Source organism: Hyaena hyaena, unplaced genomic scaffold (assembly GCF_003009895.1).
Source record: "Hyaena hyaena isolate Hyena2069 unplaced genomic scaffold, ASM300989v1 scaffold_23, whole genome shotgun sequence".
NCBI lineage: Eukaryota > Metazoa > Chordata > Mammalia > Carnivora > Hyaenidae > Hyaena > Hyaena hyaena.
The window spans coordinates 2,897,395-2,917,978 of NW_024080655.1; the positions used below are offsets into that span (position 1 = coordinate 2,897,395).

A 20,584-nucleotide genomic window follows, 5' to 3' on the forward strand; every position below is an offset into this window, starting at 1 on the left:
TGCTTTTCAAACTGAAGTGCTAGCATTTTGGTTCAAGGTTAGTGACCGTAAATATGTTTTTTCCCCCATCCAAGTTCGAAGAACCCATAGATTCCTTCCACAAACATATCAGGGGTCTGTGGAACCCGGGATAAAACTCCCTAGGCTCGCACGGCACCGGAGAGCAGCACTACAGAATGGAGGAGCTTGGAAACAGCCGGCTTTGCAGGCAGAGAGCTGATGGCGGTGCCCCGGGTTTTATGTTAACGACCATCATTTCTCCATTTCCCTGATCAAGAGCTACCCATGCTGAGGAACTTCAAAAACAGATGCGTGGCAACAATACTCTTAACTCTTAGATTTAAGAATTTAAGGGAGAGCCTGGTATCAAAGGCCAGAGCAGAGCTTTGCAAATTTCAGGTTTCAGTGATCTAATTTTGTGGGGCATTTGTTATAGACGCGTTTCTCCAAAGAGAATTATGTTATGACTTCATGCGAAAGGAGCCCCCCAGGAAACCTCTGCTTTCACCAAAGCCCCTGGCAGGGCCCCTCCGGTTCCTGGCATCAAAGAACGCCCCGCAGTTTGCAGGGAGCCCACGGGGGCTGTTTTAAACAGATAGGCTCTGTGTTTTGTCATTTGTGAGGCTCACCGTGCTTGCAATCCGGCTCTCGAAAGTCTCCCTGCGGCTCAATTAACTGCTGACAATTCCTTCCAGCGCGGCAGGGCCCAGGGCCTTCTTCTCTCTGCCTCATTATTTTATATATTTTGAAATGCTGACTTTTTAAGTTAAAGATCAATTTTACTGCTTTTTCTTTTTTTGGTGGAAGAGAGAGATGCATGCTTGCTCTTAGTGGGAAAATTAGAAAACGGAGATAAGAAAAAAAAATCCTCCAACATGGTTGTACTAATTTATTCCCCAACAGCGGCGTATGAGAATTTCAGTGCCACATCTTTGTTGCCATTTGGTGTTTCCTGTCACTTTTATTTTAGCCAGTGTGTTCAAATTTGCATTCCATGTGTTAATTGGTCATCTGGACGTCCCCTTTTTAAATGCCTGTTCCAGTCTTCCACAAGTTTTTCTTTTGGGTGGTATGCCTTTTCCTTATTGATTTGCAGGAATCTGTTATAAATCCTGGATATATAACAATATGATAACATTCTTTTGTCAGGTGTATGAATTGCAAATATCTTTTCTAAATCTGTGGTTTGTCTTTTTTTACTCTCTTCACAGTGTCTCTTAATGAGCAAAAGATCTTAACTGAAATAAAGTCCGATTTTTTTTTTCCCTTCATGGTTAGTGCTACTGTTAAGGTTTTTTAAGAAAGAATTTGGACAGCCTCCCTGAAATTAAGATGCATTGATATCGTGTTTGTTCTGCTTGGCCGATCCTGTGTAGGCTAGGAAAGCACATGTCCGTTAAAAATATAACGCAAGCCACATGTGTGATTTGAATTTTTCGAGCAGCCACATTAAAGTAAAAAGTAACAGGTGAAGTTAACTTTGGTGGCATGTTTTGTTTGACTCACTGTATCCTGGAATCGGGGTCATTTCAATATTTAAAAATTTTCCCCGTGTTAGTTTTTAAATTTAAATTTTAGCCACACTAGCTACATTACAAGTGCTTAGTAGCCGTATCTGTCTGGTTGCTATCATATTGGACAAAACAGGCAGAGAGGTTGACAATGAGCTCTGGAGGCAAATGATCTAGGTTCTGATATGACTCTGGCACTTACCAACAACCGTAAACATTCATCAACTGCTTCTCCCATGCCCGGCTCTGTCCATAAGAACTAAAGATACTGAGTGTTTGAGGCATATGAAGTTCCGTGTCTGCGCTGTCTCATTCGATCCTTCTAAAACCTTAGGAAGGAGGTAATATCCTCACTGTGGTTTTTCATTTTATATATGAAGTTGGCTTCGCTGTAGTGCCCAGGTGCTTGGTTAAGCACCAGTCTAGATGTTGCTGTGAAGACATTAAAAAAATTTTTTTAGATATGATAACCACTTAATTCCATAGACTGAGTTAGCTGATTACCCTCCATAGGTGGGTCGTCTTATCCAATCAAATGGAGGCCTTAAGAAAAGACTGAGGTCCTTCCCAGAGGAAGGAATTCTGTCTCCAGATTGCCTTTGGACTCCACACTGAAACACTGACTACTTCTGGCATTTCCAGCTTGTCAGCCAGCCCTGCAATTTTGCATTTTCCAGCCACCACAATCACATTAGCCAGGTCTTCACAAGAAAATCAATCTCTGTCACACACACACACACACACACACACACACACACACACACACTTATACACCATATATGTACACGTATAGGATCTAGCTCACCACCCATCCTTCCCTCAATGGGGAAGCTAAGGCACCCTGGTTAACTCTCTTGCCACTTCTGGTAATTGGGGAAATTGCCCAACTTCTCTAGGTTTCCATTTTTTTCACTGTCAAGCTAATAATGAATGATAGTGCCTACTCAATAGGATTGCTGTGGAGACTGCCTAAGATAATATAGTGCACCTGGCACATAGTAAATGCTCAGAAAAAAATATTGTTATTTTTTTGATGCCTCTCATCGTAGAACACGTTGAACAGAACTTATTACTGGTTGCATGGCAGACATGAAAAGATTAAGGAAACAGAAAGTCTAGAAAAGTATATTAGGCTTGCTGATCATCTTTATCACAGGCACTTTGAAAGTCAAGACTGCCATGGCCATGTCGATAAAAATCACTGTTTTGGGGAGGGGAATCCCTACCCTGTGCTCAGCACTCAAATTTCATCATGTACTGAAATCTTCACATTAATCCTACAGGGGAAGGTGTCATGGTCATTTCCCAGTTTTCAGATGAGAAACTGAGGCTCTGAATGACAGGGAAGCTGACCCAGCTTCTAAACGATGATCTCTCAGGGAAATAAGTTCCCACAACCTTCATATCATCACACCATCAGGTTACTTGTTCTCTTTAATAATCCTCTACAAAGCAGCACATAAGTGAGTTGAAATTAACATCGAGTCCTTGTGGGGAAATTGAAAACTTAACCATTCCCTTCTCCCTCATTTTTATCTGCTGCTGGTTGCACACATTTGTAATTCAGCTTTGAAACTGTCACAGGATCTTATGGCTTTTTTCTTTGCAATTTTGTGCAGGTAATCCTAAAGAGGATTTTTCATATTATAGTGTATGATCAAAATTGAATGTAGCTTGTAAAAAATAAATTGTTAATAACAGAGAGAGCCTTGTGTTCTTTGAACATATTTGTTGTCAAATGAAAAGAGACTTTAGAATGTCAATACATTTCATTTTGTTTGTTCCCCACCCTCCTTTGTCCATATATTCTTCCCATACATCCCAGATTGCTTTAATCCACAGATTAATTTTAAGGTGTTTTTGGGAGTTATGCTCATAATATCAGGCTTTATAGAAAGATTATTTTTGCATGTTTTAATACATTTTTATCTTTCATTCTCCTTTCTTTGATGTCAGGGCTATATAAATCCAGTTTAATATGACTTTCATTTGTGAGGTTTAACACAGAACCATTATAAGGCTGAACCAGACCTCCTTCTGTTTTTCAATGATTCTCTTTTTCTGTCAAAATGAACCAAGCCCTCTAGTCTCAGGATTTGCAAAAAAAAAGAAAGAAAGAAATCAAAGCTTAGAGGGTGAGCTCAGATCATATCTAAGTGCTCCTTTATCTTTGCACCCACACTTCTGTGAAATGCTTTCCACAGGCTGGTTACGCTGGGTATTGAAGAGAGAGTATGTATTCTTGAGTGATAATTTCATCATGTTTATTCTGAGGTTGGATACCGCAACGATTCCTTACTGCATGGTCTTTAACCTCTGAGCCCTGGGACTTCTGTGTACATGAGTTTTGCATAGTTACATTGGGCTGTTTTAAATAATTTAGGCTCTAATTTATATTGGAACAGATATATTCTCAACTGGACCGTTAACACCACTATTTCAATGAAAGTGCTATGTAAAGATCTAGGGTATTATCAAATGGCTACTCCCCTGACACATAGTCTCTCTTCCTCCTCATGATCTCTGACCTCTCCTTTATTTTTATGAGTAAATCTTTGCTCTGTGTCTGAGAGCTCACAGGATAGCAGCAGAAGTGCGGATCGTATGCTTGGAAGAGTCCGGATTTACTACGCTCAAGTTACAACCCATGCATATTAATTAAGCTCCCGCTACGTGCAAAGCTTTGTTCTAGACTCTACATATAAAGATAAGCAAGGTATCCTTAAATATCTATCCCTGTGGTATAATTTACTACTACTTTTCTTGTGGTTAATTAAGCAATGTACATCAAAGCCTTAAAAATGGGCACATCCTTTAATTAGGTAACCCCATCTTTTTTTTTTTTTTTTACAAATAGTTTATTGTCAAATTAGTTTCTACATAACACTCAGTGCTCATCCCCAAAGTGCCCTCCTCCATGCCCATTCCCCCCTCCCCCCCACATCCATCAGTCCTCAGTTTTTGTCAGCATTCAAGAGTCTCTCATGGTTTGCCTCTCTCCCTTTCCCCCACCATTTCCGCCCTTCTTCTCCCCCTTGTTCCTCCGTCAAGTTCCTCCTAATCCTCCTATACGTGCAAACATATGATATTTGTCCTTCTCTGCCTGACTTATTTCGCTCAGCATAACACCCTCAAGGTCCATCCATGTTGCTACACATGGCCAGATTTCATTGTTTCTCATTGCCATGTAGTATTCCATGGTATAGATAAACCACATCTTCTTGATCCATTCATCTGTTGATGGACACTTAGGCTCTTTCCATGTTTTAGCTATTGTGGAGAGTGCTGCTATGAACATTGGGGTACATGTGCTCCTATGCCTCAGCATTTCTGTATCCCTTGGGTAAATTCCTAGCAGTGCTATTGCTGGGTCATAAGGGAGTTCTATTGTTAGTTTCCTGAAGAACCTCCACACTGTTTTCCAGAGGGGCTGTACCAGTTTACATTCCCACCAACAGTGTAGGAGGGTGCCCGTTTCTCCACATCCTCGCCAGCATCTAGAGTTCTCTGATTTGCTCATTTTAGCCACTCTGACTGGCGTGATAGGTAACCCCATCTTTAAAAATGTAATTTAGGTAAGTAAACAAAGATGTGGGTAAATATTTAGCCAAAATGAGGCTCATCAGAGTTGTTTAGAATAATGAAAGATGAGAAACAGCCTAAGTGTTCAATAATAAAGGATCGCTAAATTAAGGCTCCTGTATGGCTACCCAATGGAATATTATACAGCCATTAAGAGCAAGATTGTAGGGGCGCCTGGGGGGCTCAATTGGTTGAGCATCCAACTTAGGCTCAGGTCATGATCTTGCAGTTTGTGGGTTCAGGCCTCACATCTCTCTCACTCTCCCTCTCTCTCTGCCCCTCCCCTGCTCACACACACACCCTCTCAAAATAAACAAACTAAAAAAAAAAAAAAGAAATAGAGTGAGGTTGTAGATTAGTGATGGGGAAGGAATTAATTATACATTGCACATAAAGAAAGAAAAGGCTATAGTGGTGATATAGCATATGATTCTATTTTTGTAGATGAATGTGTGTTGGAGGCCTGCTCTTCAGGAAAAGGCCAGATGAACATGGAGCAAGAATGAAGAGTCAATTATCATTGAGTGGTAGGATCATAGGTGAATTTTGATTTTCTGCTCTTTGTTTTGCTTCCTTGCATTTTCTAACTTTTCTCCAGAGACTAGGAGTTGCTTTTGAAATCGGAACATTCCACACAAGTTATTTTAAATAAACAATAATCTGGAAAGTCTGTCCGTGAGCCTTACAGGACAGCAGGCTGCACAGAAGGACACCCTGTGGTGGACATTCAGGGTTCAAGGAGCCGCTCCCGGTGCCCTGTCTGTGCTTTACTGTGACCCTCCTGTCTTCCCCCGTTGACCCTTTCTGCCCCGCCCATGGCTCTATGTCCTGGCTTCAGAAAGCCACAGCCTCCTTCTTGCTCGGTACAAACTGCAGAATGGCCACTTGGTTGCTGGCTCGGCCAAATTCAAGTCTGTTTTCTCTTCTGCAACAAGAAGTCTAGCACCTTGGAGTCTGAGCTGGCCTCCCAGAGCTGGACTGCTAGCCGGGGTCCAAGATAAAAGACAGTCTCTGAACCTTGGGAACTCTGAGCCCACAGAGGACAGAGCCAACGTCAGCTCTGGAATATGAGATCATGGCTCTGTATTAGCTACCAGGGAAGACGAATATGGGCCTGGCCTCACGGCTTGCTGCGGTCAGTGGACAGGACGTGATGGGAATCAGCGGACATGATGTGATCACACCCTTGAACTGTGCTCAGGCATAGGGCCTGTCTTCTTATGCTACAAGAAGTCGTGCCCCAAGTAGCTGCCACTCCTTCAACCTGGGCCTTGGGGAGAGACACACAGGGTAGACTGCCCGCACCAAGTGGCCACTGGCCCAAGGGAGATGAAGAGCATATCAAGCAGATCTGAACCCAACCTGCAGCCTGGACAAGGTGGTACCTGGAGCCTGGGTCCATCCCAGCCTGGCGAGGCTGCAACTGACCCACTGACCTTGAGTATGAGAATAAAGGATTATAATTTTAAGCCACGGAGTTTTGCAGTCATTGTTATGCAGTGTTGTAGAAATAGCTGACTTAACATGGTCCCTTCTCCTCTTCCTTTCTCCTTCCCAGAACCATTCGAGCGGCGACCACGTGCCAAGAACTGTCCCCAGAGCTGGAGACCCGATACAGTGCACGGGCCATCTGATCTCCACAACAGCGCTGTGTGACAGACTTATCACTGTTACCTTGTTCTCCAGATGTGGAAATACTGCACAGAGAGCTTAAGTCATCAACAAGGGTCACAGAGCCAGCAAGCGGCAGCGCTAGAGTTGAAACCCAGGCACACTGGCTCCTGAGTCCTGGCTCACGCCTATTGTACTTCCAACCTCCAGGACCACACTGAGTCAGCACCCCCTCATGGGGACTGGGGGGTAAGGACTCCCAGACTGGGGTTCAGCTGTGACTGAGGAGGGGGAGCATGCATCAAGTGGGCTGTCAAGGAGTGGCTCTGTCTTCTGCCCTCCATCTCTCCCCCAGGTTCTCAGAGGCGCTTAATCTTCACCAATATGATCACAGAGGGCAGAGACTGGCAAAATACCTTCTGTGGGCCAAGTCCACCTGCCGCCTGTCTTCACAGGGTCCACAAGCTATAAACGAGTCTTAACGTTTTCAGATGGCTGGGAAGCAACCGAAAGAAGGAGAATACCTTTTGGCACATAAAGATGACATGAAATCCAACTTTTCTTTGTTTCTAAATAGCCTATATTCTTTGGATCCGTTTTAAGTTTAAAGAAAAGCTGCCCAGGAAGTGCAGATTTACCAGCACTTCCGTTATCCCCATGATTATTATCTTGCATGAGTGGGATACATCTGTTACAACGGATGATACATTATCTTGAACTGTAGTTAATCCTGAGGGCTCACTCTAGGCAGTGCACCTTCCAGGGGGTTGGGCAAGTATATAACGACATGTATCCACCATTATAGTATCGCAGGGGGGTAGTTTCACTGCCTTACAAATCCTTTGCATGTGGGCATAGCCTTCACGTATTCATCCCTCTCTCCTTCCCCCTCTGCCCCAAATCCTTGGCACCCACTGATCTTTTTACTGTCTTCATAGTTTTTTTTAAACCAGTTTTTAAATTTTTTAAAATACTTATTTTTATTTTTGAGATAGAGAAAGAGAGAGTGCAAGTGGGAGAGGAGCAGAGAGAGAGACACACACAGAATCCGAAGCAGGCTCCAGGCTCTCAGCTGTCAGCACAGAGCCCGATGAGGGGCTCAAACTCACAGATTGCGAGATAATGACCTGAGCCGAAGTCAGAGGCTTAACCGACTGAGCTACTCAGATGCCCGTCTTCATAGTTTTGCCTTTCCTAGAATGTCCGGTAGCTGGAATTGTGTAAAGTATAACAATTTCGGAATGGCTTCTTTTGCTCAGTAATAGGCATGTAACTTTCCTCCATGGTTTTTCATGGTGTGTGAGCTCATTTCTTTTTAGAGCAGAATAAGATTCTATTGTCTGCACGTCCCACAGCTTATTTATCCACTCACCTCTTGAAGGACATCCCGGTTGTTTCCAAATGCTGGCAAGTAGGAAGAAGGCTGCTATAAACATCCGCGCCCAGGTTTTATGTGGACATAAATTTTCAACTCATTTGGCAAACACCAAGGAACACAGTTGCTGGATTGGATGATAAAAATATGTTTAGCTTTGTTGGAAACTGCCAAAGCGTCTTCCAAAGTGGCTGTAGCATTTGTATGCCCACCGGCCAAGAACGAGAATTCCTGTGGCTCCATGTCCTCATCAGCATTTGGTGTTGTCAGTGGGTTGGAGTTTAGCCATTCTCATCGGTGTGCAGTGGCATCTACTTGTTGGTTTAATTTGCAATTCTCTAATGGCTTAGGATGCTGACTATCTTTTCGTATGTTTCCCTGCTATCTGTACATCTTCTCTGGGGAGGCGTTTCCCCGGATCTTGTGCTCATTTTTTAATAGGGTTGTTTGTTCTTCTTATTGTTGAGTTTTGGGAGTCCTTTATATATTTTGGATACCAGTTCCTTCATCGGGTGTATTTTGCAAATATTTTCTCCCAGTCTGTGGCTTTTCTTTCTATTATTTTAACAACGAAATGCACATTGTAATGTCCATAAATAAAATTTTACTGGAACGCAGACAGGCTCATTGGCTTACCCACTGTCTGTGGCTAATTTCATGCTATATCGACACAGTTGCAACAGAGCCCGACAGCCTGCAAAGCCTAAAATATTTACCAACTGTCCCTTTCCAGAGGAGTTTACCGACCCCCGATCGAGGGCATCATTGCCATTCCCTCCTTAACAGGCCTGTCATTTTCCCCGGAAAGCAATTTTCATGGGCAACGATCACTGATCAAAAAGTCCCTTTTGGGGCCACTGAGTTTGAAGTGTGTCAAATTCTGGCCCAACTGGCCACTCTGCTTTTGGAGCGGTTACTCTTTCTGGGTTGGTTTTGACTCCAGCCACCGTCGCTCAAGGTCCCGCTGACCCAGGAGAGGGCTACTGGGGCTGCCTTGACTCTCCTGTGTTTGGGGTTCCCTGTCTGTTTGGCCTCCTCCCTGTGAGGCGAGCCTAGTGCGTCGCAGCCCTGAAGCTGAATCGATCGCCCCCTGAAGATGAATCTGTGTTACTGCAGGGCATCACCCTGGATGATGTGGAGACATGAACGCGAGAGGGTTCACTTAGTGTTGAATTCCCACCCCCCAAAGTTTTGAGGATGACACTCTGCAGACTTCTTTTTCATCCCAATTTCTCCTCCTGACAGCAGTAATCAATTCCAGCACAGGGGTGTCAGATGATTAAAAACAGCTCCATGGCTTTGCATTCTCCAGTTTCCACATAGGCTGCCGGTCTGATTTCCCCCCTATTTCTTGCCTTTGGATTTTTTTCACGTCTTTAACATTTGGTCTTTTTCCCCCCTTTTCCAATAAGTGAAAAAAAATGTAAATCTAGAAAAATGTGGGCAGACGTATGCTCTTTTTCTTGCTAAGTTTTCCCTCTTTAACTATAATAGTGTGACAAGTAAAGAGAAACAGAGAGACTTACACATTCTGTCTGGTCTTTCCTCTCCTGCCAGTTAATTCTGACTGCTTGGCGTCTGATGTAAATCAAAAAAAAAAAATTTTTTTTTTCTGAACACACATCTTCTGCCTCCTGCAGAGCCTGGGTGCTCAGGCAGGCCATTGCCTTGCTGGTTCCTGGCTGTTCATAAAAATAATTTATCATAATTTATTGGGCACTTACTATGCGCCAGCCCTTTGGTAAGGGCCCTTATATTTTCGAGACACTGAAAAGAGGACAAGCTAGGTGATTCTCCGCCCATGCTTTCTCTTAGCATAGCTGGAATAGGCAGGTGATAAGCCTAGACTCTGAAAGCGGATGGCTTGAGTTCGAATCCCGGCTTTACCACCCATCAGCTGTGTGACCTTGGGCATCTCACCTCACCTTTTTGTTTTATTTATTGATTTATTTTTATTTGAGAGAGACAGAGAGTGCAAATAAGTGTGTGGGAAGGGGAGCGAAAGGCAGAGGGAGTGGGAGAGAGAATCTTAAGCAAGCTCCACACCCAGCACAGAGCCCGACATGGGGCTTGACCTCACAACCCTGAGATCACAACCTGAGCTGAAATCAAGAGTCAGATTTTTAACCGACTAGTCCACCCAGGCACTCTCTACCTCACCTTTTTGAACCTCGGTTTCTCCCTGTATAAAATGAGGATTCCTTTTTTTTTCTTAATGTTTATTTATTTTTGAGAGATGGGGAGCAGAGAGAGAGAGGAAGACACAGAAGTAGAAGCAGGTTCCAGGCTCCGAGCTGTCAGCACAGAGACCGACGTGGGGCTCAAACCCACACACTGTGAGGTCATGACCTGAGCCAAAGTCACATGCTTAACTAACTGAGCCACCCAGGCACCCCTAAAATGAGGAGTCTTAATAGTGTTTATCTCATCGTGTGGTTCTGAGGATTACGCTGTTTAAGACTGGTGGAGCTTTAACTGTGCGTGATGGGTGGTGAGCACATGGTGAGGGCACTAAGTGGCTGCAGTGAGCCTGGCTAATCGGGCTGGTGGTGAGGGCTGCCCTCTACTCCCTGCTCAACCTGCTGGGCAATGGGGTGAGCTAGTGAGAGAGAGGAGGTCTGCTAGGTAGAGCCAACACACACACACACACACACACACACACACACAGCTCTTATATAAGGACATTTGGGTTGGTTCCTAAGTGTTGCCTTTTCTGTAAAACTTCCAATGACCCCATAGGCTCTCTAGGGTTTAGGTATCATGTGCAGGCCTCATCCTGGGGCCCCTTCCTCTGCATCCCAGCCCCATGGAAGCAGCCCACAGTCTCCCTCCAGAATTCTTCCCGAATCCATCCACATCTTGCCAATCTTCATGTGAGTCCAGGCCAGGATTCGAGGTCTTGCAGCCACTTTCTCCCCATGCCCCTGAGCTCTCTCAGTCTCTTCCAACTGACCACTTTCCTACAGCAATTAGAATGATCTTCTTAAAATGCAAATCACTCCTCTACTTAGACCCTCCAAGGTTTAAGGGAAAAGTCCACAGCTTCCATGAGGCCCAAGGACCTGGCCCCGTGGCCCGTTCAGTCTTCCCATGGTCCCAGACACCCACTGGCCTTCTTTCTTCTCCTTGATAATGGCCAAGTTCATTCCGGCCTCAGGGCTTTTGCACTTGCTGTTCCTCCATGCAGGGGCCTCAGCTTGACCTTCCCCCCTGGAGGGATTCCTCTTGGCATTCAGGTCCTGGTGCAAGTGCCCGTTAAGCCCTCCTGGACATGCTGCTCAGCGTGGTACCACCCTGACCCCAGCACCCAGGCACCCTGTCTCGTCACAGCTTTTTGCTTCCTACAGAACATTGTCACTGCTGAGAATGAACAAGCAATTGACCCATGCATGTGTTTGCTGCTCATCTCCCTCAGCTGGAATGCAAGCCGTCTGTCTGTCCCCTCTGCCTTCCCATTCCCCCCTCCCCCAGACTCCTGACCCCAGCGAGTGTTCCACAAATATCTGGTAAAGAAATGCTTGAATTCATCCAGGAAAAAAAAAAAACAGGCCTTTTTCATGAAAAGAAAACATCGTTCTCAAAGATACATAAAGTGAAGAGTCTGGAGAACTCAGAACAGAAGTTTTATATTATACACTGTAGGGCGGGAAAGAATGTTCCATGGTGAAAGAGCTATGCTTTTGCTCAAAAGAAGATAAAAGTTCAAACTGAGGAGGTAGGAGGGAGAGGTGTGGCTGGCACTAGGGGACCTGCAGCGAGGCGCGGTGGGGCGGGGGGAGGGCTGGAGACCCCAGGGCAGAGAGAACTTGCGCCCCCTCCCTGGGGGGCTCTGTGCCTTGGTAAAGTGCCTCAATGGCAAAGACGCCTCCCTCCCCAAACACCTGCCCTGGAGTGACAATTGAAAGAGGATCTGAGAGCTTTCAGGGTCCTCAGGTGGGGACACAAATCAGGCTGGTGGAGGAAGGGATATGCAGTGACGTCTGGAGACTAAGGGATGTCTGCAGAGTGGGGCAGGTGTCACCGCGGTGAGTGCAGAACCCACAGACCAGGCGCCTTACACCAGCCTTGCACGCCCCACAGCACGAACCTGGAGGAGGAGGAGAATTGGGTGCCCCCCCCCCCCAGGGCCATGGATGCTAAGAGAGGATGTCAGAGGGGAGAGAAGAAGTCTTTCCAAACTGAGCTTGAGAAAACTTGACCTTGACATTTCATCTCAGACTGGCAAGATGAAGCTTCCATCCCCAGGACAGAGGGGTTTGGAGAGTTCAGTTCCATTGGAGAGAAGCCAGTGGCCTCGAACACGTGAGCTGAGCAAGAGAAGACAGGTCATTCTCTCTACATGATGCTCAAATAATACAGAATGTGAGCTAACGTGTGGCAGGGACGTGCCAGGTGCCCGGCACTGATCTGACATTTTGCTCGTGAGTTAGGTCAGGTCCTTCCTTGCAGGCAGACGAATCCACATGAGCAAACTCACAGGGAAAGGCATCTATTCAAGGTTATTCATTGGGTTCCTTGTGGACTTTCGGACACGACCACATGTTACTCAGACCCAGGCCAGTACTGGACCACACTCGGGTCAACAGAACCCCCTCCTCCCCCCCCCCCACCCCCCAGTGCTCCAACCCACTGTGTTAACAGAAAACCCTCTGCTGTTGACACTTGCAAATTACCACCCATGGGGGGCTGAGACTGAATGTGCAAATTTCCTGTTTCCCCAGAAGACCCAAGACTTGACACGCTGCCTCTGTGCTTTCCAGAAAGTCCATTCTTCCTGTCTGTGGCCGCCTTCTCCCTCTGCTCATTTCCACATCTGAGTCCTGAGTGAACACAATGGATTGGTGGGTCCCAGCCACCACAGTACAGCCAGGCAGCCTGGAAACGAATCAGGATGGGTGCTGAGTCAGCCGCATGTGCAATCACATTCCCATTTTCCAGATGAAGAAACTGAGGTGCCGAGGAATTTGCGTCTCTTGATTCTCTTGGAGTCTGGATGCCCAGAAAGGAGCCCCACTCCTCCTGGCTTAGGAGAACTTGAATTATTTCACTGTTTTCTCTTAGTACATAAAAGCCCCAAGGTACAGAATGTCCTCCATCAAGAAACCCACCCCCAAATCAAGATGAGACTGTAGTTCAAGGCCACTGCTCCTTCCCGGGAGCACTGGAGCCTGCCACCTCTCCTGAATTTTCTCTCTAAGCCACCATCTGCCTTCTGGGTAGAAAGGATGTGTATTAAGACCTTGCTCCTCTCTTGGGACCTCTGACCCAATTTTTGCTTGCTGCGTGAGTTCTTTTTCTTTCCCTTCCATTTCTTTGATGTTTTCCTTTGTGTCTGTAACTGCTACTCCTTATCTTTCTAACAAGGAGGCTATGATTTCAGATTGAAGTCGTTATGAAATTGCCTCTCCATTCACCTTCAAAATGGTTCCCATTTGATGCTTGAAGCTAAGCTTCCTCTTCCCCTGGGTCTGCACACAGTAGCGACATTGCAGGATGCATTTCTGCGGAAACAGTTCAGGAGTTTGCCCCTTCTCTCCGAGGCTGGGCGGGACTTCAGTCTAACCATCCTGGTGGGCGCTCCCTCTGTCGGGGTTCAGCTGTGCGCAGGTTGGACCACGGGTGACAGCGCCCTGGGAAATTCTCCTGACACCAGCTTTCTCTTCGACCTTCTCCTACCTGGAGGCACAGGTGAGGCCGAGGCACAGGTGAGGCCTCCAGGAAGGACGTGCATCGGGAAACATCATTAATGCACCAAACCAGGCACACCTTCAAGAAGGAAGGGATGATCAAGCCATCCTAAATGTAGGCAGTCACTCACAAACACATCCTGAGTTCCCGGGGTGGATTCAAGTCAACAAAGCGCATTCAAATTCAAGTCCTAAAAAGGATCCTGCGTCTCGCAGGTGTGCCAGTAGTGCAAGGGATCTTTGTGACTCGGGACTGACACGATGACCTTTGCCCTCTTCCTTCTGTGCAACCAGAACACGGGCTTTGCTTGTGTAAAGGGCCCGGGTCCTCACTTCTCAAGAAAGGGGCGTCCTTTGCAGCCCCATTGGGCTACCGCAGTTTGGCCCCTCCCAGTGAGTGGGCCAGGCTTGTCATGTGACCTAGCTCTGGCCAGTGGGATAGGGGAAGCCCCGCTCCACCCCGCCCCAGGAGGCTTTTTGTTTTGTCCTGGCTAAAAGGAGCCTAGCAAGGGAAAGCCTTTCTCCCTGTCCTTTACTCTATTAAATGTAGGTTGTAACTTATTGAACTGAAGCTGCCATCTGGTGACCAGGAGGGAAAGGCCAAAAGAACTTCACGGATGGAGACCCAGAGTCCTGTCCTTTAGAGTTTCTTCTTATGTGAGATCATTAAATAGCTTTACTGGTTATGCCAGGAGTGGGAGATTTTTTTTTTTTTTCTGTAAATAGCCAGGCAGTAAATATTTTCAGCTTTTCAAGTCAACGACTTGCCATCGTAGTGGGAGAGCAGATAGAAGAAATACATAACCGAGGGAGCATGGCTGGGGTTCAATAGAACTTGATTAAACTGAACTTTGAATTTCATATAACTTTCAAATGTCGTGAAGCATTTCGTCTGTGGAGTTTTTACCCCAACTGTTTAAACTGTAAAGATATTCTCAGGTCATGGGGCTGCACCAAAGCCAGATTTAATCCCTGGGTGAAGTCAGTATCAGTGGGTTTTCAGTTACTGGAAGCCGAATGCTTTCTAGATGATTCTATCATCCGACTTCCCATTTCACAGATGATAAAGCTGAGGTTCTGAGTGGGGACACACAGCTAGTGTGTGTCAGGGCTAATCACTCTAGATCCTAGAGCTATTGACAAGTCCAGGGCTGTCCCTGGGATACAACACTGCTTCCTCCACATCTACACACCAGTGCTGGCTCTCTTTTTTCCGGGCTGTGACATTTTCTTTTACGGATGCGATTGCATTTTGTTCACACAAAATAGATCAAGGGCCAAGAGCGCACTTTTACTGAGAGCCTACCACATGCCAGGCACATGCATTATTTAATTGTACAAGTGTGGGGTAGAGATTATTAAGCCCGAGAGAGCCAACTGTGCTGTGCCCCAGGTCACCCAAGAATGGATGGGGGCTCCAGTGACACCCGCCCTCCCTGCCATATCTCGCTTCCTCTCAGGCCCTGGGGCTGAGCCCTGCGTGTACCCTAATGAAGAAGGCATGGCCCCTTTTCTCTGGCCATTGAATACATGCGAGAAAGCCCTAGCAGAGAGCTTAAAGATACTTTTTTTTTCCTTTCTGAAGTGCCATTCTGCTAGAGTGGGCTGCTTTTCCCAGTTCTGGGTGGAAGTAGAAAACCAATGTGGTGGGGGGGCCGGGTGAGGGACGTGGAGTGGAGTGGCGGGGGGAGGGGGATGATGCGGTTACATCATCTTGGCACAAGAGGGCAGCAAGAGGCCATGTTTCTAAAACAGCTCACTGCCTTTTCTCCCTCCATCCACGGAGTTCATTCGCAAGTTTATGGGAAACTTGGGGAAGATGTTTCAGGCTTGTATTCCAACATCCTCATTTTTCGGACGGAAAGATCAATCTCAAAGGGGTCTGTTTCTTTTACTAGAATCAACCAGCTGTTAAACCAACAAATAATTGACTATTCAATGCCGCAGGTGTTAACACCACAATCGCTGCATAGGCATTGGAGGTGCAATAGGGGCAGAAAGACTTGTGCCTGCCTGCCTGGAGCACGCAGTCCAGAGGAGCACATGGACAACGAGACATGACTGCACCTACTATGTGGTCAGTGACTGTGGGGGAGGGGTGTAGAGCCGAAGGGTCAGGCGCAGGCACTGTGTAGAAGTGACATTTCCCCCAATCTGCAGATGAAAAGCAGCCAGGCTTTGAAGGAGCCAAGGGACAAGAATTCTGGGAATAAGGACCCACACGAGCAAGAGGGTTGGACTTGTGCTGGCGCAGCGGCGTCGCTGGGTGGAGCTGGCGAAGGAAGGCGGGGTAGGGATTCAGTGATAAGGTAATGACCGGGTACTGAACATTCACCAAGTGCCAAGCACAGTGTTGGGTGCGTTGTCTCACAAATCCATAGCTTGCATAGTATTATTATTATTTTTATAGCCTCACAGGGGTTAATACACTTGGCCAAGTCCACACAGCCCAGCAAGAGCCTCGCTGGGATGTGAACCAGGGTCTGTCTGACTCCAGCACCCAAGTTCATCCTCACTTTCCCAAACAAAAACAGAACAAAGACTAGACCCCCGAGATCTTGTCTCCTGGCGGGACAGTCCCCACAATCTTCTCCCCTCGCATCTCAGGAAAGCATCCCTTCACTGTCAGATCTGGGCAGGGGGGCAGGGAGGCGGGTGTGAAGGCAGGCATTAAACAATAGAAAGGAAAATCTTTTCTAGAAAGGGATTATTAAAGGCCAGGAAGAGGATTCTCAAAGCTCACATCAGCAATTGTCCCCGTTCGAAAACAGCGCTCACAAGAACGCACAGCTCTGGGAACACAGAACAGACCCTGAGAACCAGCAGAAGGACGCCTCGTGCCCGTGAACATTGCCTCGAGGACTGGAAAGTCCGGTGGCTGGCTTTTGAACCTGAGCCCACAAATGTATAAAACTCTGCGCACCAGCGTGACCCGCCCCAATTACAGATCTACCTTACAGAGTTCCCGTCTGTCCTCTGATGAATGAAGAAGGCTCTGGAACTGTGGTCAGGGCGTGTATTTGATGGCTCGGGTCTGCGATGCTGTCACAGGGGAGCGGGCTTCAAGAGAAGGGAGGCTGGTCTCCTTCCCCAGCCTGGCTCCCGGGCTCCTTTCGGTCCCCAGGCCCTTGTGACACCACGCTGCCGGAGGCAGTTCACCTCTTCTGCCCCATCTGCCCCTGTTGAAACTCTTCCGGCCTTCAGAGCACAGCCCCATCGTCCCAAAGTTGCCATCAACACTTTCTCCAGGACTCGCGGTGTCTGTGGCCCTCGGCGCGCCCTCTTTTGGGATCTGCACAACCGGGCTCAGTTCTCATCCTGCAGACAGAAACACGGCACTTGGAGCTAGAAAACCGAGGCGTTGGGGAGCCTGGGTGGCTCAGCCACGTGAGCATCTGACTTTTGATTTCCACTCAGGTCGCGATCTCCCTCTGTCTCTGCCCCGCTCCCGCTCACGTGCACGCGCACTCTCTCAAAATAAATAAACATGGAGAAAAAAAACCCCAAGGCTTGACGCCCAGCCTCACTTTGGCAGTCTGCGTGGCCTTGGCCGAGTCTCCCCAACCCCAGAGCTGCTCTGAGCCAGGCTGGGGGCCTAGCTCAGAGGAGCACCGTCCCTTCCAGGAGCTACTGTTTCAATGTTTGCATCCGGAGAATGGGTATCACGCAGCTATTTCTCCAGCTGGCTGCCCACAGGAAGCAAAATAATGTACACAGAAGCTGCTTGAGAATTTGAATGTGCCATACACGCTTTGTTCCGCCAGGAATTCCTCCACGGTTGTCTCATTTTTCTCTTCTGAAAACTGCGGGTAGAATGCAGATTTATTTCAGGTACATTCTGGCAGAACAAAAGACGGTGCCAACAGCTACCAGCAGCTTGGTCTCTGCATGCGGTCATTCTGCCCCGTTTTTCATCTTGGCCCGGCCCTTTTCCTGCCTCTGCAACCCCGGACAAGTTACCTGAGCTCTGTGCCTCTGTTTCCTCATCTATGAAATGGGAGATGGTAACAGTCCCTGTGTCTCAGGGTCATTGCAGAGCTCATTAGTTACCTGGGGCTGCTGTCACGAATTGCCCTAAACTGGGTGGCTTCCAATGAGAAATTTTCTCACCATTCTGGAGGCCAGAAATCCAAAACCAAAGTCAGCAGGGCCGTGCTCCTTTCGAAGGCTCTAGAAGGGAAGCCTTCTTTGCCTCTTCCAGCCCCTGGTAGTCACAGGTGCACTCTGGTCTGTGGCTGCATCAGTCCACGGACTCTTGGCATTGGATCTAGGGCCCACCTGGATAATCCAGCAAGATCTTGAGATCCTGAATTGCATCTGCAAAGTCCTCTTTTCCAAATTCGGCCATATTCACGGGTTCCAGGGACTAGGACACAGACACGTCTTTTGGAGGCCACGGCTCACCTCACCACAACCCAAACTGAATGTGTGGAATGTGCTCGGCACAGAGCAAGGAACACCGTCAGCACCCAGTTGACAGGGACACTTGCTGCTGTGTGCCCAGAGGTTGTGTCTGGGATTGAACTGTGGAGACTTGTCCAGCACAAGAACAGAAAGCCAGATGTAGAAAGATGGGTCACGCTTCCCCTGCAGGCCTCTAGGGCTGGTGGCTCAACTCGCCACGCTGCATTTTCTAACCTGACCAAACTTGTTTGGGCCTTGACATTCCCTGGATTCTCTCTGTTCTAAACAGGCATTTAGCAGAAACCACCAACTATCGCAAAGTCTGTAGTTTTATTCACTAAAATCAGTCTCAAGGCGACCACGGGTCAGAGGAGAGCAGGTCATGAAACAGACCACCGGGCAGGAGAAATGGCCCGCCAAGAAACGACCCACCCAAGAGGTCGCCATCTTGTTTGGTTTCAGGCCAGAGTTAGCTGGGCCTTATCAGGTAACAATGGGCATCAGGCTTAAAGTTCAAGACAGTTTTTCACTGAAGAAAAAAAAAAAAAGGGAGACTGGTTTCACCCGAAGAGTCAGTTCTATGGCTGAACTGGGTGGGGTGTGTACAAGCATCAGGGGTACATCCGTTGGAGGGAAGAATAGGAAAAAAGAATGAGCCTGAGGAGGGCAGGAGGCTGAGGGAGGTCGAGGGAGGCTCGTGGAGGTAAGTCTGGGATCCTGACTCTACCGTGGTAAAGTACAAAGAGAAAGGACAGCTATGCCGGTTCCAAACCCAAAGGGCCATGTGACTGCTCAGAGCCTCGGTGTTCTCAGCTGTCAAATGGGTATCATAACAGGGAATAACCCACAGGGACGCCACTGTGGATACACAGGTGTTGCTAAGTGGTGCCTGTTATTATGCCCACTGCTACCATGACAAAAAATAATGGGTGGCAGAGATGCTTTGGGGGTGACTGGTTCATTCCAGGACAGTAGAAAGACCTGAGCTCTGAGCTACACCTGCCTGTGGTCTGTGATGGAAAGAAGTAGAAAGGCTGCCTTCACAGTGCAGAAAGCATATGGGGAGGCCTCTGGACGAGCTTTGGGGGGGGGGCTAGTTCCTGAGCCTGTAAAGTACGTTCTTTCCCAGAGCCGATTTGAGGACCGAAGGTAACATCAAAAGTCGTATTTCATGACTGTTGTGTGACCCTATATTTATCCCCAAAGCCTCCCCCCTCACCCCAGAGTAACTACTGGCTGAGGTCGTTGCCAGAAGCGCCACTGAGGTAGCAATGTCAATATGGCGTCAATATGGCGCTGATGGAGCTGGCAGTCACCCCATGTTGGAGTACGTATACTCACTATTCCTTCGCCCTTCACAAGACGGAACTGCAGAAAGGAACGTCCACACCCCCTTCTCCCTACGGCACCAGCTTCTGGGACCCTTTTCCTCCTGAGGCCAAGCTGGAGAGATCTGGGCTTTTTTTTTTAGAGGAAGCTGCTCACGCAGCTGAAGGGAGAATCTTGAACCAAGAAGTAAGTATGATTTTAGCAAGTCTTTCGTTTGTGCCATGGGTTCAGAATGACTGTGGTAGTTCCCTTTACTGGAGAACTGCTCATTAGCCCCAATGTAATTATTTTCTTTTAAAGTTGAGAAATATAGGTGACCCTCACAGCCACCCTTTAGATCTGTGGTAATGAACCTGCAGAACACCAAACCCAAAGGTAATAGCTTCAAGAATAAGAGAGACAAGACTGTTACACACGAAAGACAATTAGATTGATATCCAACCTCTCTACAACCTCAGTGGAAGTCAGAACATGAGTGTCACAAGCAGTGAAATGATTTTTCAAGTTCAAAAGCAGAAAATCAGAAGACAGCACTTGCTATTAACAGACTCCCTGATAGGGCATCTGGGGGGCTCAGTAGGTTAAGCATCTGACTTCAGCTCAGGTCATGAGCTCGCAGTTTGTGGGTTCGAGCTTCGCCATCTGTGCTGATGGCTCGGAACCTGGAGCCTGCTTCAGATTCTGTGTCTCCCTCTCTCTGCCCCTCCCCTGTTCATTCTCTGTCTCTCAAAAATAAATAAACATTTAAAAAAAAGACACCAGACCCCCTGCCAAAAGAATAGAGATACTTTCACGTCTTCCTTTCTGATTCGGATGCCTTTTATTACATTTTCTTGCCTAATTGCTCTAGCTAGATTTTTTAGTACATTATTGAATAGCAGTGGTGAGAGCAGGTGTCCTGTCTTATACCTGATCCTAAGGGGAAAACTTCCAGTTTCTCACTTTGGAGTGTGATGCTACTTGTGGGCTTTTCATAAGTGCCCTTCTTGGGTTGAGCAATTCCATCCTTAGTTGTTGAGTGTTTTTATTATGAAAGTTGTGTCAGATTTTCTCAAGCACTTTTTGACATTAATCCAAGTATTTTT

General features: G+C 47.2%; 1 long non-coding RNA gene across 2 annotated transcripts; it reads right to left on the reverse strand.

The window, feature by feature from the left end:
* Positions 1–18,236, reverse strand: LOC120228422. 2 transcript variants are annotated; one of them, XR_005527500.1, is made up of 3 exons: positions 18,045–18,236; positions 16,720–17,084; positions 1–1,943 (listed from the first exon to the last, which is right to left on the reverse strand). It is a non-coding gene; the product is annotated as an uncharacterized LOC120228422 (long non-coding RNA). The 2 variants fall into 2 exon arrangements; XR_005527501.1 differs by lacking the exon at positions 18,045–18,236 and adding an exon at positions 17,398–18,032.
* Positions 18,237–20,584: the final 2,348 nt, after the last annotated feature.